The sequence below is a fragment of the Myotis lucifugus genome, unplaced genomic scaffold (genome assembly GCF_000147115.1).
Source record: "Myotis lucifugus unplaced genomic scaffold, Myoluc2.0 scaffold_122, whole genome shotgun sequence".
Classification (NCBI taxonomy): domain Eukaryota; kingdom Metazoa; phylum Chordata; class Mammalia; order Chiroptera; family Vespertilionidae; genus Myotis; species Myotis lucifugus.
The window spans coordinates 2,300,609-2,322,125 of record NW_005871170.1 but is presented as its reverse complement, the minus strand read 5'-3'; the positions used below and the strand labels follow the sequence as shown (position 1 = coordinate 2,322,125).

Below are 21,517 nucleotides of genomic sequence, written 5' to 3'. Positions count from 1 at the left end.
ACCCATCTTCCCCTAATATTAACATTTTATATAATTATAGTATAATTAATAAACTACAGATCTGTTTTGAATTTTACCGCTTTTTCCATTTATGTCCTTTTTCTCTTCCAGGATCCAATCTAGGATCTCATCTTCTGTTTATTTGTTATGTCTTTTTAGTCTCCTCTAATCTGTGACAGTTCCTCAGTTTCTTCTTGTCTTAGTTCCTCAGTTTCTTCTTGTCTTTTATGATCTTGAACTGCTGAAGAAAACTGATTAACTTAGGTTTGTCTGATGTTTTCTCAACTTAGGTTTGTCTGATGTTTTCTCATGGTTAGAATAAGGTTATGTATGCATTTTTTGGCCAGAAGAGTACAGAAGTGATAGTATATCCTTCTCAGTGCATCATATTAGGGGGTTCATAATGTCAGTATATCTTATTACTAGGTAACTAACCCTTGTCTGCCAGATTTCTCCACAGTAAAGTTAGTATTTTTCTCATTGTAATGAATAAATATCCTGTATCTCCTCAACCTTTTCTAATTCTATTATTTCTCTGTGGATCTTATCTATACCAGTTATTAGTGCATTATTTACTTAATGGTGATTTTCTGTTTTTTTCTTTTATCCGCATTTATTAATTGGAATTCTTGTGTAAGGAAGAGCTATCCTTCCTCATTTACTTATATCAGTATGTCCTCATGGATAGTTTTTTATTCTGTGAGATGTAGTTTGGTATCACCATTATTTATTTTGCTGCTCATTGTTCCAACTTTGGCTGTAGGACCTCATTCAGGCTGACTCCTGGGTCTTCTCAACATGCCCCCCATTCTTTATTGAGCATTTTCTTATTTTCTGACACCTGAAGATGTTCTAGTTTCATATTTTCCCTTCCCCAGCCTTGGAAACAACCACTTTCCCAAAAAGCCCTGAACGCTTTCATTAGGAGAATGGTGTTTAGAAGTAGATTGAAGATCTGGACACTAGGTGTGCTCATTGCCACTGTGCTTTTAGGTCCTTTTCTGTGGACTGAGCTAGGAAAAATATATTTATATACATATATATATATATATATATATATATATATATATATATATATATATGGTGCACATACACACATCTATATCTGTTACTGTATTAAATGGCACCATAATTTGAATGTGACAGGCAGTGACCCAGTGCTTGCTTAGTTCTCATGATATGAGGACATATTGGCATCCCTACTTTACAAGTGAGAATGGAGAGGTTGTGTCTTATCTTAAATCATACAGGAAATGAATTCTCTGTCACTCTAAGACACTGCTCTTAACCATTATTCTACACCTCGAAGTTGCCTTTGCATATATAATGGGCAAGTCCTAGCTTCGAGATAGCATGTGAGAATTGGGGAGGACTGGAAACTTGCTTCTTTCACAGTATTGTTTTTTTTCACTAACTAAATGACCATATGTTATTAACTTTATGTTTTTGATAGCTTATTCTTTATTTTCTTTTAAAAGATTGATTTCAGAGAGGAAGGAAGAAGGAGAGAGAGAGAGAAACATCAATGATGAGATAATCATCGATTGGATGCCTACTGCATGCCCCCTACTGGGGATCAAACTCTCAACCCCGGGCATGTGCCCTGACTGGGAATCGAACCATGACCTCCTGGTTCATAGATCGACACTCAACCACTGAGCTATGCCAGCTGGGCTAATAGCTTATTCTTTAGACAGCAAAATTGGTCTTTAAAAATTAAAAAAAGAATTACTGATTTGAGAGAGAGAGAGAGAGAGAGAGAGAGAAACATTGATTTGTTGTTCCACTTATTTATGCATGCGTTGGTTGATTCATGTATGTACCCTGACCGGGGATTGAATCTACAACCTTGGCATATTGGACGATGCTCTAACCAACAGAGCTACCTGGCCAGGGCACAAAATTGGTCTTAATAATTTTGTTTTTTAAAGATAAAATACTCAAATTATGGTTTTAGAATCACTTCTCTGTATTCATTAATAATTTTTAGTACAATTTAGGCTGGGCTTGCCTTAACACATTCTTAAGGATGCTAGTTGGAGTATTAAGAAAATAACCTTTGAAATAATTCCCTAAACATTAAAAAAAATCAGAGTTTGACTTTTCCTAGGTAATATTATCCAACACTTTACTTTAAATTTTAATGCATTAGCAGTTTGTGTTTGGTCTTATAAGTCTACTCTTTTTATTTTTTTTACAGTTTTCATAAAGGTCTATTTCATTATTGATGGGTAGTGCATTTAACAGTTAAATACATTAAATAATGTACAGGTGACTGCAGGACTGCTGCATTGGTAACTAGATAAACAATTCAACTAGAAACCAGCTAATAAGTAACTGTCTACATACATATTTAAAACATAGCTCTTGTTTAGCTCATCCTGTTTTGATCACCTTCTTGGAGGGAAAAAAGCCTGCTGGTCACACTGGAAATATATTTAGGCCAAATCTTTTGATATCCGTTCCCAGAGGTTGCTTTCAGCTGGATTAAGCCTCCAACTCCAGGGCAAGCCCCAGTTTGTGGCCGCCAGAATTAATGCTCTTCCCATCTACCAGAGCAGACAGTATAAGCTTCACACCAGGCCTCAGAGTCTGAGTGTAGCCCACTCCAATTACACTGGAGTTGTTGGCTTTTGCAGAAATGGAAGCAGTGGGATCCAACTGTTACTTAGCTGCAATACCAAAGCAAGTGCTGTTGGTACCTGAAGTCCAAGCAAGGTTTACTGGTATCAAGATCTTCACATCCTTTCTGATAAACTGAGCCTCCAAATTCTGTCCCATCATTGACATTAGTGTGTAGCTGGAAGTTCCCAGTCCTATAGCCCACTGCAAAGTTATTCCGTGTCAGCTTTATTTGGCACTGTCAAAGGTCATCTGGTATCCAGCAAGCCAGCCCTCGTAACCAAAGACAGCTGAACCATGGATTGCAGGTCCAGCAAAATCAAAGTCAATATCACATCCAAGGTTAATCCATTCCCTCTTGTAAGAAGACTTGATTTTACCACTTTTCTTTCCTGTGTTTGGTGAAAAGGTGTTATCAAGTGTCAGTTTCAAACCTTGACAGATCTTGTCTTCAATTGCGATTTCTGTTCCCAGAGTATTATCAGTGTTCCATTTCTCTGTGAAAGTCAGACCATACTCACACCATTTATATTTGGTCTCTAAGGTCCCAGTAACTTTACCAGTGTCTGTATTAGATGAACCAGATGTTGAGAATTCCACACCACTGCATGACTTTGTTTTCAAGTCCAGTTTCACCATCCCAAAAACAAATCCTTTGTTGAAAATATCTCTGGCAGCTTTGCTGAGGTTAGCATATGATGGAGGAATATACATTGGCTGTGCGCAGCTCTGTCCGTAGGTCGCCATGGTGAGCCTGCGGGAAGAGGTGGTCTATTGATCTCCTGGGGGTGCCGTCCCGCCACTCCGTTCGCAGCTGCTGGACTCGCTTGGCATCAAGCTGCGGCTGCTGTGGTGGAGGGTGAAGTGATGGAGACACCGTTCCGCCCTCTGCCACCCTAACTCTACTCTTTTATATGAAATTAGAGGCCTGGTGCATGAATTCGTGCACCAGTGGGGACTCTCGGCTTGGCCTGCGGGATTGGGCTGAAACCGGCTCTCCAACATCACCCGAGGGGTCTCAGATTGTGAGAGGGCACAGGCCAGGTTAAGGGACCCCACTGGTGCACAATCAGGGCTCGGGAGGTACGCGGGGAGGTTGGTTGGACAGTCAGGGAGGGACCGCAGGAGGGGTGCAAGGCATGTCCAGCCCATCATGCTCAGTCCTGATCGGCTGGACCCCAGCAGCAAGCTAACCTACCAGTGGGAGCCTCTGCCCCCTGGTGGTCAGTGCATGTTATAGCAAACGGTTGAGCAGCCTTAGCATATTATTAGCATATTACACTTTGATTGGTTGAACCGACAATCGACAACTGGACACTTAGCATATTAGGCTTTTATTATATGGGATACAGTCCAAATGTGTTTGCACAAGAATATTAAGCTTTGTTATGTACACCTAATTTTGGCTTCCTATTTAGGAATAGTAGAAAGAGAGAATTAAGGAAGCACTCACTTGAATATAAAATTATTTTTTCTTATTAATGTAGTATATTACTTTTATATACTTGCATTACTTCTATATATGTGTATTAGTTTTGTATGCTGTTGATTGTCCTCACTTTATTTTTAATATTTTTATTTATTTCAGAGAGGAAGGGAGAGAGAGAGAGAGATAGAAACATCAATGATGAGAGAGAATCATTGATTGGCTGCCTCCTGCATGCCCCACACTGGGGATTGAGCCCACAACCTGGGCATGTGCCCTGACCAGGAATCGAACCAGGACCTCCTGGTTTACCTCTGTATTTTACTTCCGCACCTCATGCCAGTTGGGCGATTGTCCCCACTTTAGAAATGCATAGTCAATTTTTAATTCTAGTCTGGATTGCATGCAGTAGAACATAGGACGTTCCGTCTTTTAGTTGTATTTTTGAAGTGGTTGTGCGAGGCAGCAATCTCTGGTGTTTACCTATGCCGCCATCTTGGTTTTCCTACTGATTTTATATTTAGATTGAGAATAGGATTTCTGGATTACCTATGCCAGTAGTCTCTTTCATTAGTGTGGAATAATGGGAATTAATGAACATTTTATTGCTTAACAACTTACATTGTTTTATTAAACAATTGTAAAATTAAAATATTTTCATTTAACTGTGATTATAATAGATGTAAAATATAGGTTATGTATAATGTACACAGAGATTCTTGAAAATAGTATATAGAAAAATTAAAGATTAGCTCTCAAATACCAATAGTAGATATTTTCATTATTTGGAGAAGAAAAATCACATGGGTAGATACTTGAAATTGCTGTTTTTAACTTTGACACCAGGAATATAATTATCCTGTAGTAAAACCTCAAAGAGACCTGCTTAGTGAGGGCTTGTTAAGGCTTGTTAATTATCTCTTCCAAACCCTTTTTATTTTGAAGGGTGGTTCATAACTTATAAAATAGTGTCTTCTTCCTTTTCATTTCAAAGAATGAAACCTACTGTTACCGGACTAAAGGGTCCATTCATCTGTGTGCATCAAAGCCCAATCAAACATGAACAGGAGTGTGCAGCAAAGACAGTAGAGGTTTATTAGTTGAGGAAATGGCACCAAGCCCAAAGTCACAGGTAAGCCAGTGCTAAAAGACCTGGCTCCCCGATGGCTTCCAGGGGATGGGTTATCATAAGGGAAAAGTCACTAATCATGTGGCTAAAGGAGTTGGGATCTTGGGCTTTCCTGATTGGTTGAGGCCAGGGCAGGGAGTAGTTGATCACTGTATCAGGTCCTGAGGTCCAGCCATGGCATTGTTCTGTCTGGTTTCATGAGGGTGTGGCCTGTAGGGCCCTTTTGCTTTCATTGGCCAGGGGTGAAACACATCTGAAGTAAATGTTATCTTTAGCTTGACTAAGACTCTGTTTCTGTGGTCAACAGACCTGAGGTTTTGTTCTTAAGACAGCTTGATACTGACCAGAAACCCATGGTCCTGAGGGCTTAATAATTAAGGGAGGGGATATTCTAGGGAGAAAGAGGCAGGTGTGCTGCATGAGGTCAGTTTGAATCAAAAGGAAAGAAAGGAGAAAAGGTCATATTAAAGAAATGAAGTTTCTGCAGTTACGCTACTGAGAAATGATGTCTTTTCCTTAAACTCAGAACAATTAATTGTATCATGGATACATGTTTGTTGATACAATAAATTAGTATCATGGAAAGCAATTAAACTGATCCTGTAGGTACAGTGTGTCAATGTAAGAAACATTCAGACCTGTGTAGAATTTGAATATGTTTATTTGAGTCAGACTGACGATGGTTGCTGGGAAGCAAAATCTCAATGGCTTGAGAAAATGCTCCAGAGAATGGCAGTTTTGCTTCTTACTTTATACACTAGAGGCCTGGTGTATGAAATTCATGTACGGGTGGGGTCCCTAGGCCTGGCTGGTGATCAGGGCCTATCAGGGCTGTCTCGCCCAGTCCCGATTGGGGCCGGGCCTGGGGGCCTGCTGGCTGTTGGATGGGGGCTGCTGGGTGGGGCCTGCTGGATGGGGGAAGGGACCGCGGGAGGTTGGCTGGCCATGTGAGGTTGGCTGTGGGAGCACACTGACCACCAGGGGACAGCTCCTGAATTGAGCGTCTGCCCCTTCGTGGTCAGTACACGTCATAGCGACTGGTCTATCCGTCGTTCGGTCATAATGGTTGCTTAGGCTTTTATATATATATAGATTACAAGCAAAAGAGAAGCTGTTAAGTTGGTTACATGAAATCCATTGGTGATAGACTAGGGAGGTGGGACAAAGCAAAGCAGGGAAACTTCTGGGATTGGATAAAAGCAAAATGATAGACACATACTTCTTTTACATAGGTGGGTACAGGATAGTTAACAGTCAATAACTCAATAATAATGAGGGGACTTGTGATCTCTGTTCCTGTGTGGTACCTATGCTTTGAGGGGTCTGGAAAAGGAAATTACTTTGCTATTCCAAAGGTATGTTATCATAGATGCAAAGGACAACAGACAGGCTCAATTAAGATGAAAATTGACCTTTGTCAGGGAAGATCTTTGTCAGGGAAGAGAGAGAGAAAGAGGTGTTGGAGAGAGGTATATTTATTTTGTAGTCACATCTTCTTGTGAATGAAGACTACCTACCATAAACTGCTTTTAGTTAAAAAGTTTTAATTTCAGACCATCCTTTGTGGTTATTTTAGGTCTCTGAGTTTGTAAGGCTGCCATGCAGGCCTTCCCTTCCCAGGTCAGGTTCAGTAAGTGGCCTCTTTTCTTCCATAAGTGGCTTTTTAAAAAAATATGTTTTATTTATTTATTACCATTTTTTAATCCTCACATGAGGATATCTGTATTTTTTTCTTTTTTTTTCATTGATTTTAGAAAGAAGGAGAGACAGAGGGGGAGAGAGAGAGAGAGAGAGAGAGAGAGAGAGAGAGAGAGAGAGAGAGAGATCAGTTACCTACCGTACACGCTCCAACTGGGGATCGAACCTGCAACCTGGGTATGTGCCCTAGCTGGACATTGAATCCTCCACCTTTCAGTGTACAGACGATGTTCCAATCAACTTAGCCTCTCCGCCCAGGCCTAAAGAAATATGTTTTAAATGTATACATTCCACGAGTGTGTTCATGTAAGCAGTTTTTGTAGGTTAAACTTTTTCCCCCAATAATGCTGACTTTGATTTTTGGTTTTGATTATTTCTTTTGGAGATGCTGGGAAATCATTTTTAGTGTCCTCATTGGGGCAGATATTCATAGCTTGAGAGTATTAGAATGGTCATAGGTAATTTGAGGCCAAATCTGATGAGTAAAGTATGTGATATGATAATGAACAATGAATGTTGTTTTAGTTAAACATGAGGCATTTTTATTTCTCTTAATTGATTCTGAAAATTGTTCTAAAAGAGTTTCAAAGATTGTTTTTAGCAGTGAGTCTTCTACTTTTGTAACAGTGAAAAGCTTCCCCTCTCTGTTGGCCTTCAGGCTAATAGCTCCTGCTGCAAATATGATAATTAGCTAGAGGAATTCTGCTTGTCCCTAGAGTTTTTGCTAGAGCAGCCCCTTGGCAGAGGACGCCTCCCCAGAAGTGGGAAATATGTACAAAATAATGACTCTCTTAAGATGGATTTGAGAATGAGTTCTCTGATCTTCTTGTGCTAGGCTTTTTGATTCAAGAAACCTTTTCTTCAGTACTCTGATCTATTGAATATTGGCTTTTCCTTTGGAGCATTGGGCACATGAATCTTGTACCTATTAACACTTTTTGGATCTCTTCAGAACCTCACAACTCTTTCACGGTTTCAGCAAAGAACTCATAACCATTGCCTACCTCAATAAATAAGTTATGGGCTCTCCCCAAGTGACTGCTTTAGGAACAGCCTTCATTTAGATATAGATTTGCTAGGTGTGTGTGTGTGTGTGTGTGTGTGTGTGTGTGTGTGTGTGAGAGAGAGAGAGAGAGAGAGAGAGAGAGAGAGAGAGAGAGAGAGAGAGAGAGAGAGATATTGGAGAGAGAGATGTTGGAGAGAGGTATGTTTAGTTTGTAGTCACATACGCTTGTGAATGAAGATAACATGTGCTTTTTGGTTAGTGGAAAAAAAAATCCTTCAAAAGGCCAGTAACTTACATTTTAGTTCATAAACACACCAGAATAATGTGTGTTATATACATATGAAATATTCGTGATAAGCTTACCTCAGTCAGAATAGTGTGTTTAGCTTGGGTGCTCACAGTTTCAGAGAAATCATTTTAAAATTGCTGGGCTGTTACAGTTCTTGATAGTTTCTTTGTATATTTGTGTATAGTTTATTCAATCAGCAAATGTTTTCTGCACATGGTATGTGTTACAGGGTATAGTGCTGGGAGATGTGAAGACGTGAAAATGAACTAGACATGGGGTCTAGCGGACAAGAAGTTTATTGTTTTCTGCAAGAAAAAGCCTGCATATTGTATGTTATATCTTAGCGGTTATTTTAGTAAATGGTCAAGCTTTAATGTTCTTTTATTTTTTATAATACAGGGAAATAGGGCCTGCTTCATTAAAAGAGCATTTCCAATTTATATTTTCGAAATGCTTCATGATAATGTCAAGTCAGATTATAACATCTTACATTTAAATCAAGAAAATTTCTTATGTCTTTGTAGGAACAAATAAACACTAGTTTATTTGGTATAGGAGCTAGTATTATAATTGAATGCCTGTGGTGTAAGCATATTTTCTGGACCTGGCTATTTAATTTGAGGTTGCTTTAAATTTTAAGACTGAGGTCAGTGGGACGTATTAGATTGCTAATATGGAAGTGCTTGCGTAATGAGTACATTCAAGGACAACACTTGTGATCAGTAGAATTTTAAGGACATTAAAGTTGCACTTTTCGTTTGGACTTGGTTGTTTGGAAATTATGTAATTAAAGTATAAGTGCATATAAAATTTCTTAAAAAAACAATGCTTTCTTATTTCAGTTTTAAGAACTGGTGACTGTAACTTTACACATTAATATCTTGAGTTTATCTTTATAATAAAATATGTTAAAATAAGGAGTAGATTAATTCTGTGGGAAGCTGAAAAGGCAGTAGATTTCAACTTTTTCAAAATGCAACTAAATAAAAAACATATTATGCTTCTCTTAGGTGACATAATGTTTTGTGCAGGCTAGTTCTACGTAAACAGGATTTTTGTACGTATTTTCAGGAAAGGGAGCTGAATTGGTTAAAAGCTACTCTGTATTAGAAATTTCATGTAAGTTATTGCAAGTATAAAATGAAATAACTTTGGCCTACGTTTTTGCATATTTCAAGACGAGGTGATTGAAACTGGGAAAGGAAGACACATGACCTATATACAGTGCCACCCAGCTAATATGTGCTGAAACTGACCTCCAGACATATCTGTTATCTGTCACCATAGCCTCTGCATCTTTGCACTATGCTGTGTAGTCTCTCAAAGTTGATAATTTAAAGCCATTTCAAATAGAAATGTAATATTAATGGCTTTTATTAGAGTAGTTTTTTTTTGGCTGCCCATTGTTTTAAAATTTCTTCTCTTTTAGAAGTCATTGACATATGACCCTTATTAGAACTCCCCTCTTTTCAAAAAAAGTATTTTTATTGATTTCAGAGAGGAAGGGAGAGTGAGAGATAGAAACATCAATGATGACAGAGAATCATCAATTGGCTGTCTCTTGCATGCCCCCACCTGGGATTGAGCCTGCCATGTGCCCTGACTGGGAATTGAACTGAGACTTCCTGGTTCATAGGTCGATGCTCAACCACTGAGCCACACTGGCCGGGCACTCCCCTCCAGCCTCTTTCCTCCCCCCATTTTTTTTTTTTTGGACAGAAGAGAGAAGAGGGTATGTACCAGTGGACTCCATACCACAGGAGCACACTCAGTTTATTAATTTCAGCACTGAATTAGGAGTTGGAAGTAAGCGCTTCCTTTTGTTATAGAGAGCAGTGTCAGCTAAGAGCTACCTAGTCCATTCTCACTTTCTTAATTCCAGATGTAAAGTGATCTCCCAGTAGAACATAAATATATCATCATCTTGATTTTTGTGTTTTTTTTGAATCTCTAGTGAATTCAATGAAAGAATCATCCACTGTCTTAGTACAGGGCTCTTAACTTTTCTTTCACATGTACCTCCTTAATACAGTCTTGTTTTTTTCTTATTTTTATTTTTTTACCATCACTATGACTATTACATATGTATAGTATCTTAACAGTTTGTAAAACATGTTCATATTTATTGCTAATTTCATATAGCTTGTACCTGAAGAAACAGACAGGAAAGGACTTTGTTAACCTAGGCTTTTAAAAACTGATTAAATATATTCTGATATTTAGACTTCTGACTTAAATTATATCTATTAGTAATAAGTATTTGTGAGATGTTTAGTTATGTGCTGAATAGAACATTTTTCTTAATGTAACCCAGAGTTTCCTTGCAGAAATTCTTTATTCTTTAGCCAAAAGTGATGCCTTTTATCTGAAGGTTCTGAAGTCCATCTGAATTATAGTGAAAAGTAAATACTGTTCTGATCATTTGCAGTGTCTGCAATGCAAGTGGTGACCATCAGCTTATAAAGTTGAACCTTAGCATTTCTAAAGCTCAGAAGTTAAACAGAGAAAGGTTATATAAAAGAGAAACAAAGCCTTTCATGTACATTAAAATGGCAGCAATATCTGTTGATCTGTAGAATGACCTCCTTATGTGGGCATTTCAGGCTAATTTTATAAGCTTGTACTATCTGTATATATCCTTTGTGCTGAAAAACTATAGTCTTAAGATTAATTAAAAGTACTGCTTAACTTGCCAGTAATTCACTTCACCTTCCCTTCCTAGTTATTGTGGAAATAAGTTTTTTTGCATGAACTACTAAAAATATTCTTCACAAGTCTTAATTTTTTTTCTAGTTATTTTTGCCACTGTTATTTTATATAGAAAGTTGAGAATTTTATTAAAATCTGACTTTGTGTGAGCATCTGACAGCAGAGCTGTAGTAGAAATAGACATTTTTCAGGGTGTGGCTTCCAACAAAAGAGTGGTGTAGCGAATGTGCAGGGAGGACAGTGGTTACTGGATCACTGAGCTGTATTCCTTCTATCAAGTCTCTCCAAGAAACTCAATTTTCAAGGACAGGAGTCTTCAAGAGGTTTGGTAGCTTCCTTACCTTTTATCTCCTCAGACAACCAAAGCAGAACAGCTGACAATGTTAGAACTTGGAGATATTTAAATGTACATGAGACCTCTAGGCATATTGCACTGCAGTATGTATGATCAGTAACTGAGTGGACACAGTAAGCGTATGACCCAGACAGCCTTTTTTTTTTTTTTTTTAACCAGACCTTGTGTTATAGGTAGATGTAGTTTTGGAATCCTGTAGTAGGAGTTATGGAATGGCTAGCCTGAGCTTGGAAAAATTCTTTTGTGATCTCAGAAGGAATTGAGTAAAATTTGCTCTTCACACCACATTTCCCTTTTCTTGAGGAAAGTAGATTGGCAGTGGTGACAAAGTAAAAGATGCATTGGCCAAAGTTGTGGAAGGTGAGCAGCAATTTAAGGGGGTTAAGATATGTTTTTCAAAGTGGGAATTTCAGAGGACAGACTTGATTTTTTAAATAAAACCAAAGGCTGAAATGAAAGTCAATATAAGAGAATTAATTAGTGTGGTGCATGTGTGTGTTCGTGCATGTGTGCGTGCGTGCGTGTGTGCGTGTGTATGTGTGTGTGTGTGTGTGTGTGTGTGTGTGTATGAAAGAATCCATCATTTGGAAGGATGTAGACAAATGTAACTGAAAAACTATTTACAGTATATGTAATTGGGTCTTAAAAATGCTTCAATTTGGAAGGCCATTGACATATATATTTGATTGCCATTATGTTATGCATAACTTTCTGGAAAACTATCACTGTTATTTTTGTGACTTCAGGGATAAATAAATCTCGTAGAAGTATATTAACATTGTGTTTGTCACCTGAAAGTGGAGCTGAACATGTACTTTATTAAGGAAAGCATTGTGGTAAATAAAGATATTGCATAGCTTCATTGGCATATTGTGATAAGTGTTTTTTCTATATTTAAAAATTTTTTATTTATTTTTCAAGAAAGTATTTCCTTATTTTCATTTCTCTTTCTTTTTCCCCTATTTTTTATTTACTTATTTATTTTTATATATTTGTATTGATTTCAGAGAGGAAGGGAGAGGGAGAGAGAGATAGAAACATAAATGATGAGAGAGAATCATTGATCGGCTGCCTCCTGCACTCCCCCTACTGTGGATTGAGCCTGCAACCCAGGCATGTATCCTTGACTGGAGTCGAACCTGGGACCCTTCCTTCCACCCACCAACGCTCTATCCACCAAGCCAAACCAGCTAGGGCTATTTTTAAAAATTGTAAACAACTTTATTGAAGTATAATTTCCATTATATTTAATCATAAAACCCATTTTACCTATACAGTCTTAAAAAGGAGGTTGTCTTTACTTTAAAATGAGTTCAAGATGACTGAGAAATGGGGGGAAATTGCTTTTCATTACATAAGGAATTATATGCCTTATAATAAAAAACTGAAAAAAACTCTTTACAAGTTCCTAAAATGTAAATTAAATATGCTAAAATTTTCTTTATATTTTGCAATCTTTTAGTAGAATGAAACATTTCTTTGGATAATTTAATATGAATAGTGTTTAAAATAAATAAAAAAATTTAAAGAAAATGGGCATTTGTACTAGTATGTCTTCTTGGGAAAAGTGTCTATTCAGGTCCTCTACATTTTTTAATTGGATTGTTGGCTTGGTGTTGAGTTGTATGAGTTCTTTTATGTATTTTGGATATTAATCCCTTGTCAGAGCTGTTGTTTGTAAATATTTTCTCCCATTCAATTGGTTGCCTTTTTATTTTGTTGGTAGTTTCTTTTCTGTGCAAAGCATTTTAGTTTGATATAGTCCCATTTGTTTATTTTTGCCTTTGGGGTCAGATTCATAAAATCTCTAAGACCAAGGTTTATAAGTTTAGTACCTGTGTTTTCTTCTATGTAATAATTTGTTTTAGATCTTATATTTAGGTCTTTGATCCATTTTGCATTAATTTTTGTACATGAGAATGCTACTCAGCCATATGAAAATATGAAATACAAAATACTGCCATTTGTGACAACATGGATGGACCTTGAGAATATTATGCTAAGCGAAATAAGTCAGAAAAAGCTAAGAACCATCTGATTTCATTCATATGTGGGATATTAAAAAAATATAATGGACACAGACATGCTCCTCTTGTCCATAGGAGGTGACTGAGGTGGGAGTTTTTGACTCTAAAGAAACATTGGTGACCAGAGGGAAGTGGGGTGGAGGGTAGTAAAGTGTAAAGTATCGAAATACAAGGTGACGGAAGATGATTTGACTTTGGGTGTTACACACACAATGTGATATGCAGACCATGTATCATGGAAATCTACACTTGAAACCTATATAATCCTATTAACCAATGTCACCTCAATAAATTTAATAAAAAAATAAAAAAGAACATGGCCAGGTGATAAATTATCATGAAAGCTTCACTTAAAAATCTATTTTGTTGTCATATTTGGTCTTGGGAATAAACATTTTTTGAGATGTTAACACTTTGTGTAAATAGTGTTGTTTCTTTTTGGTCTTAATTAAAAATTTTAGTGGCTTTGGATGAAAGAAATGATGTAGTTTTAGCTCTTGGACAATAGATGGCAGTATTTTATTACATGATCACTGCAGCTATAACATACATGAAAAGTGAATTTCATGGTACAAATAGTCTTTTGATAAAATTATTTGATGTCATTAAATTAGTTAACACTTTATTTTTATTTATTTATTGCTTTTGAAACTGTTTACTAGTATTTATATATTTATATAAGAATTGAACAACTAGACCTTTGCAGAGGCAGCATGATCCTGTGCAGGTATCAGTCTGTAGTATGTATGTTGGAGACCAGATGTGAGACATTTCAGTCATTGACTTGCTTCTTGATATCTTCGTTGCTCTGTTGCCCTGACTATGCTTGTCCTAGAACAGTGATGACGAACCTATGACATGCGTGTCAGAGGTGACACGCGAACTCATTTTTTTGGTTGATTTTTCTTTGTTAAATGGCATTTAAATATATAAAATAAATATAAAAAATATAAGTCTTTGTTTTACTATGGTTGCAGATATCAAAAAATTTCTATATGTGACATGGTACCAGAGTTAAGTTAGGGTTTTTCAAAATGCTGACACGCCGAGCTCAAAAGGTTCGCCATCACTGTCCTAGAATGTGGTCCTTGTCCTCTTGCCCATAGGAGGCGACTGAGGTGAGAGTTTTTGACTCTAAGGACAAACATTTGTTACTTTACCATTAGATTGCTTTCATGCTTGACTAAAATCTAACCTTCACATAAAATGCAACTTGAATTGCTTATAAACCCCAAATCTGTTTACATGTATTTCGGTTAAAGAGGCTTAATATTAAAAGAGAATGGAGTAAACTACAGCCCTTAAAAATGTCCCACCCATTTCTACATTACCAGCATGTGTTGATGGTTAATTTAAGGGGAGCTGATTTGAAAATCAGCCATTTTGAGACACTTTCCTTTTGGTCCTTCCTTCAGTGTAGCTTGATGATTCTCAAATTTAAGAATTTCTATGAATTTAGTATTATGTATATAGATCAATGTATATTATATATATGTGATTTAAAGGCCTTTTTTTTGCAGTAATTGTGACTATACATTAGATCACCTAATCTGATTATTTTAGATCCTTACTCCTTCTATACACTGTAGCTCTGCTTACACTACTACCATTCAGCTCATTTCCCCTGTCTTAGAGACACAGAGAGAGTGGTACCCTAGCTAGTTCCTATCTTAGAGTAATTTATCTGTTTTATATTATCTCTCCCAAGGCATGTGAGTTCCTTCTATCTCAGTCATCTTTACTTTTGACATGTCAGAGAGATTGTTGATTAGTGATGAAGAGCAGACTGTAGTCAGCTATTAATATTAAGCCAAACAGTAAAACCAGCTGTTGTATTAGGTATATGACTTTGAGCAAATAACAGTATTTCTGTGCTTTAATATCCTCATATATTTCATGAAGATGACAGTTGTAGTCCTTTCTAAAGATTAAATGTTAGTACATGTAAAGTGTTCAATTTGTGCTTGTTATTATTACCATCATTAAGCATAGTGCCTGGCACAAAATAGGAATTCAGGGTATTTTTGTGTGTGTTAGTGAAGTAAAAACAATTTTTTGATTATAATGTTTCAAAGTAACTTTATTCTTATCTTTATAGCAGAATTAAAAAAGTATATTCTAAAGGTTAAGTAAATGTGGTTTGTGTGTCTGTGCGTGTGTGAATCCCTTTAGTTTTTCAGTAGAATCCCATTTAGGTGGCTGTCAAGTGCAGTCTCAAACTTGACATGTCTTGGATAAGATCCTTATACTATCACTTTTCCTGACATGGCACTACAAATTATATTGAATCAGAAATCTAATTTAATCTACTCTTATTAAATTGGAAGAAGTAATTGCTTTCAATTTAATGGGATTGATTCAATATTAGAAATTTTGATGTTCCTTCAAACTTAATAAAATTGGTTACATATTTTTCCATGTATTTGTGTATATGCCTGTGTACTTGCAGAGAGAAGTGTTCTTGGAGTATGACTTTTGTCCAAATGTTGAGTTATTTGCAACAATGGCTAATGGAGCATAGCGTAAGGGTGGCAATGAGAATGGCCCTTTCTCATTCGTTTTTCCCTTTCTACTCAGGGAATAAGGCAGAAATAAATAAAACTAAGGCCTTCAAAATGGGATTTTTTTCATCCATTCAGAAATAGGGGAAGGAAAATCATAGTCTCTAGAGAAGATCTGGGATGTGGTTTATTCTTGAGGGTGAGCATCCAGTCCTAATGATGAAAAAGGAGCTGTAGGTGAAACAAAATCCTTTAAAAATATATTTTTGCTATTATATTTAATAGCAAATTTCCCTCTAAATCATTTTTAGAAATAGCTGTTTACCATTTTTCTTGTATTATACTGTGTTTTTTCTTGAATATCTTATGAACAAGAGGTGAGACTAATGCCCTAAATACATTTCTGAGTTAATGTCTCATTATTGCATTTGATCATGGAGTTCTGTTCCACAGAAGGTGTAGTACATTGGCCCATCACTCTGGCTCACTCTTTGCCCTTCTTTTAGTGTTCAGTACCATCTTAGCTACCATCGTATTAGCTATTGTCTTCTTTCTTGATTCTTTTTGAGTTGCTACATAATTTAAGATGGAATCATTACTTATTAACTGTGATTTTGAAATCTGCTCTATAAAGAACTTGATGATTGCAATTTGAGTAAAATTTATAGCAAAAAGTGAACCAAAGATAAAGATAAATGTTTTCTTTTTTCCATGTGGGTGCTGAATTGTTAGCTAGCTAATAAAAATAAGGAACTGTGAGGATGTTATAGCATAAATATGTTACAGTCTAATAAAACCATTCAGGAAATCACTGACAGATGTAAGCGTGGAAGACACTGACAATGGTATACAGACATCTAAATGTAAGATCAAATTTAGGCAAATAAGTTTTAGGGAGAGCATTTGAAGCTTATCATTTCCATCTCATTTGTAGCAGGTTTTTTATCTTGTGATTGAGGTAAGTTGCAAATCAATGCAAGCTGTAAACAAGGGTTATTTTTCCTGGAAAAGAAAAAGAAAGAAGCCTTTGCAGTTTTAAATGCATTTTTTCCCCATTAGCATTGAGATAGGAAGAATACTGTATTAAATTAAGAGTTTTTGCGTTTGTGAAGTGTAAACAGCTATGTGAATATAGTCAGTATTTTGTGTATTGTTCATGTAGTACTTTAAACAAATATCTTTTTCTTGCAAGTGTATACAAAATACATTGTAAAAAAAATACAATCTTAAGCAACACAGAAGTGTGTGCATTGTTTGTAACAGGATAATTATGGGATTTGACTCATTATATAATATTTAAGGAATTAATGTTGGAATTTAAAAACTAGCAATTTTGAGCCAGTAATGGCTCAACTGTCCTTAATTGAGGGATGTTTGGATCAGTCATTAGCATTTTCTAAGCCTCTGTTTACTTTGAAATGAAATGATGCCCTCCCAACTTCATGAAATTGAAAGCATATAAACATGAAATAATATTTTAGTTCTTGAAAATATTTATAAGTTTAAAAATAAATCATTACTTATTAAAGCTTTAACATTATTAAATTATAAATTGATGCCTTTTGAATTCCTTTGTTTACTTTCATCTGTTACATTAAATTTATATTTGTACAATTTAGGAGCTCAATTCCTAAATATACCAAAAGGTGGCACTGTTTACCTATGTTTAATATTTTAATTTGCTTTTTGATGAAAAAATGTTAGATGTTTTATCTGCAAAAGTATTAAATTGAGGTTATATTTTTTTACATTTAATTTTCTGTTTTCTAAGTGGTTCTTTAATTCATGTAATGTTTACTAGGACCAGGTTTCATTTTTATTTCAAAATGGTTTGGAATTTCAGATATTTAACAATCATTTTTTAGACATAAACTCCTGTATAATCCAGTATAATTAATGATAAAACCTTGTATTAATGTGACAGCTAATGTTTCATGGAAAACATAGTTGCTTTTGTATAGCAAAAACCATTAATTTTTTTAGGCCTCTAAAAACAATCCAGTGATTAAAACATAACAGCCATAAATAAATGATTTGTGTGGCTTTTTGGTCACACCACATAGGTTTATCTATTCTGGAGTGTTATTTTATGTTAAAAATACCTTTGAAAATTTAGAAAAACCTTTTATTGTTTGAATTTACTACTGGCAGTGGTGTGATAAAAGAAAATCCAAGTTTTATGAATAGCTTCTTTAGTTGAGAAATATAAAGATTAGATAATAGGACTTGAAGTAAGGATTATTTATATAGCACTGTGTGGTGAATACACTTACTATACAGTTGGGTGAAAATCTCCTGATTGTTCATTCATAGAGTATATTACAACCAACAAGCTTTATGACCCAAGCAAGATAATACAAGTAGCTTATTTTTATGTCAATTAAACCTATCTGTAGTTGTTTTTTAATACAAGTAGAATCTGCCAATGATTTTTACTGGAAGTAGAAAAGTACAAAATGCTTCTGGTACTAATATAAAATGCTTGACTCTTGTTTTGGGGCTATCTAAGATAATTTCAAGTGTGTTTTCACTGTTTCAACTCAATATAACTTGTATGCTTCAATTTTTGTTATTTTTCCTTAAATATCACTTTAAGGTACTAATCCCTAGAAATAAAGAGTTTACATCTTTTTCCATTACAAAACTCATCTTCATAACTCCGAAGTGACTGTCTTTTACTAAATGTATGTAGTTTGCGGGGGAAGTTGGGGAAAACGTTGGCAGTTAGTAGTTTGTCTTATGATCAGGTCAGTGTATTATGTGCTTTTAGGTCATACCACATAGGTTTTTCTATTCTGGAGTGTTATTTTATGTTAAAAGTATCTTTGAAAATTTAGCAAAATCTATATTTAAATGTTTGCTCTTATTGCTGCCTTTGTTGATGTTGGTAATATGATACATATGGGATTTGTCTTAATTGTTTAAAAATGCATAATTAAAGGAGGATTTGATTATTCAGCAACTGTTCCAGTAGCTAAAGACTATCATTTAGACATTTTCTTTCAGTATTTGACAATTGTTCTGTGAGCTATAAATAGTATGAAAAATAGAAGGAATGTATTGTGACACTTGTCACTGTTAGAATAGTCTTATTGTAGAGATTAAGAAACAGTATTTTTAATTATTTAGCAAGAAACTGACCTGCTATTTCGCCATTCTTTTTGTAGGTGTAAATTTCTACGGATTTGATAAATTTCCTAAATAACTGTGTTTTTAGTTTTTTTTATAAGGATATGATAAGCAAAAATGTACTCAAAATGATTTAAAAAATATGTTAAAAATATGTTCTGGATATTATATGGAGAAAGATAGTTAAAGTACCCTAAAAATCTTTCATCAGGCTTCCTCTTTTGCTTTCTCCCCCTTCATAATTTCAAATTTGCCTCTCAGGGTAGGAGCTGAAGTAGTCAAATGTGGTATTATACAAGCAGTATTTTTTTCTCCAAATAATACTTGTGATTAAAAGAAATCCAATCAAACGGCATTAGATATTTGTTATGAAAAAAAGATCTACCATGCAGGCTTTATTTAAGGTTCCTTTAAATGCCTTATAATAATGTGCTAATTTATGCTGATGATCTTACCTCATGACCCTTCTGTGTGGCCTAGATATGTTAATCTGTTAGAGCTTTTTAATTTTAGTCATCTGTGTTGGTTGAATATGCTTGTTACTCCATAGTACCATTCACCAGTCTGTGTCAAGGACTGGAAAAGAACAAGAAAAAATGTATATCAGAATCACTCTCTTAAAGAATGCATTAGTAATAGAAGAAATTATAAAATAGACATAATTTTAAAAAGACTATGACATCTGATCATTCATTGCAAATAGTAAGTCCTTCAAGTTCTGTTGCCTTTTAATTAAGAAAGAGAGTTGGGTCATTGGTTTTATTAAGCAAGGGCTTATTAACATCTTTTAATTTTTTTATTTTTTAAAATGTCAATGAGAAAATATCACTAGCATGAGGAGTAGATATAATAGGCAGTTTTTAAGAAGTCAACCATTTTATTATACCCATTTTTCTAATTCCTAAATTTTGATGGTTATGTATCTGAAAATCCTCATGGGAGAATAGTATATGTGGTTGAGAATTTCAAGACCTTATGATAACACAGGAGAAGGATAACCGAGGAATAAACCATGGGATAACTAAAATACTTTTAAAATTTTGTTAAAGTAAAAATGTCCTGGAAGGAAAATAATTTATTACTTAAATATAATTAATTCATTTACTATTGTTCTTCATCCACAGAAACTTCTTATAATTTTTTTTTTATCTTTCTACAGAAAGTATTTGTACTAGGAGGTATTTTTTTTTTTACCCCTTTTTATATTTAGTCCTTCATCTGAAAGTGTAATACTTCTTTAAAAGGCTTTGCCTTGGAGTGGCTGTCTCCATTGTTGGATCTCAGCTGGATCTGAAAGACTGATCAACTCAAATGTCTGAAAAACTTGGAGTAATTTTTAAAGCAGGTACTCACTATGATTGAACCAGTATTTCTCAAACCTCTCTGAACCTGTGACTCTTTGTCTCTGAGATGGGTTATAGAGTTGTGAAAATTAATAAATGGTTAATAAATGTTAGCTGTTATTATATTAAGTATTAATAAAGAAAATTTGTCATTATATGTAAACATTTTAAATTTGAGTCTGAAAAGAACTGGTAACTTAATGGAATTTTATTTAAACATGTGTTTAATCGATTTTAATCGATTTAAATGTCTTTTAGTTTTATGTGTTTCTTGCACATCCTTTTCTGATGGTGAGTGTTATATAGGAAAAGAAGCAAAATAGGATATTGAAGTAACACGCAATACATAATCTATGTGATGGCTTCTTTGGGGAACCAGTGAGGCAGAAGAGTGATTTCATAGACGGGATAAGAGATTAGGAGTTGGAAGATTTGAGGTCTTGCTTCAAAGATGATATTAGTGAACTTACCTTTTTTTCAGCTTTTTAAATATCATCTATGAAATAACCCATTTTGAATGTGCCAGAAGTGTGAGGGGTGGTCATGTTTTTTCACACGCATTGTCTCACTTTGAAAGAGGTAAAGCACTGCATTAGAAAATGTCAGGTATGAAATCCTTGAACATATCTAACACTGCTCCTCCTTACCGTTTTCCCCAACACTCCCTAAAGTCAGGTTGTTTCTTAACACACTGCTGTGACTGAGATGATCTCTACTTGTTGTACTTATTAGACTATTAGAATTATTTGTTTACATGTCTCTCTTGTTAGACTGAACTTGAGTACAGAGATAGCCCATTTTTCTTGTGGTCATAGTTCCTACTATCACATTTCACCTGTAATAAGCTGTCAGTGTTTGTTGAATGAATTTAATGACTATTTATGTCATTCATGAGAAATAAGTAAAATTTACTAAATTATATAGACTTCAGAATTGGTTTCTCATTTGTGTTGCCCTTTTGACTATTAGGTGTAAAACACTGGTGCTTTTATTACCTCTTGAAAGAATTAAATTTAGCATTTTTCTAGTTTAAGTAGTCTTTTATAAATTTTGGGACCCTTTTATGAGCCTAACCATAGTAAATGGCCTTATTGGTGCTTAACAGATGCTGTGATTCATGGGCACTCTAAGTATAGATTTCATGCTTAAAGTGACTGAAATAAAATAGGCACATTGTTCTTTGTTAGTTTCGTCAATTGGTTCTTTTAATTTTCCTGTTCTTACTGGTGATACCTTAAGGCATCTGGCCAGTGTTGAGTATTTCTTCCTGACTCATCATTCTT

At 35.2% G+C, this 21,517-nt stretch overlaps 1 protein-coding gene and 1 pseudogene across 4 annotated transcripts in view; one reads left to right on the top strand and one right to left on the bottom strand.

Moving 5' to 3' along the window:
* CDKAL1 (CDK5 regulatory subunit associated protein 1 like 1) overlaps positions 1 to 21,517 on the top strand; it is a 628,254-nt gene that overhangs the window by 20,474 nt on the left and 586,263 nt on the right. The window lies entirely within an intron of this gene.
* On the bottom strand, positions 2,189 to 3,416 carry LOC102420785 (annotated as a pseudogene).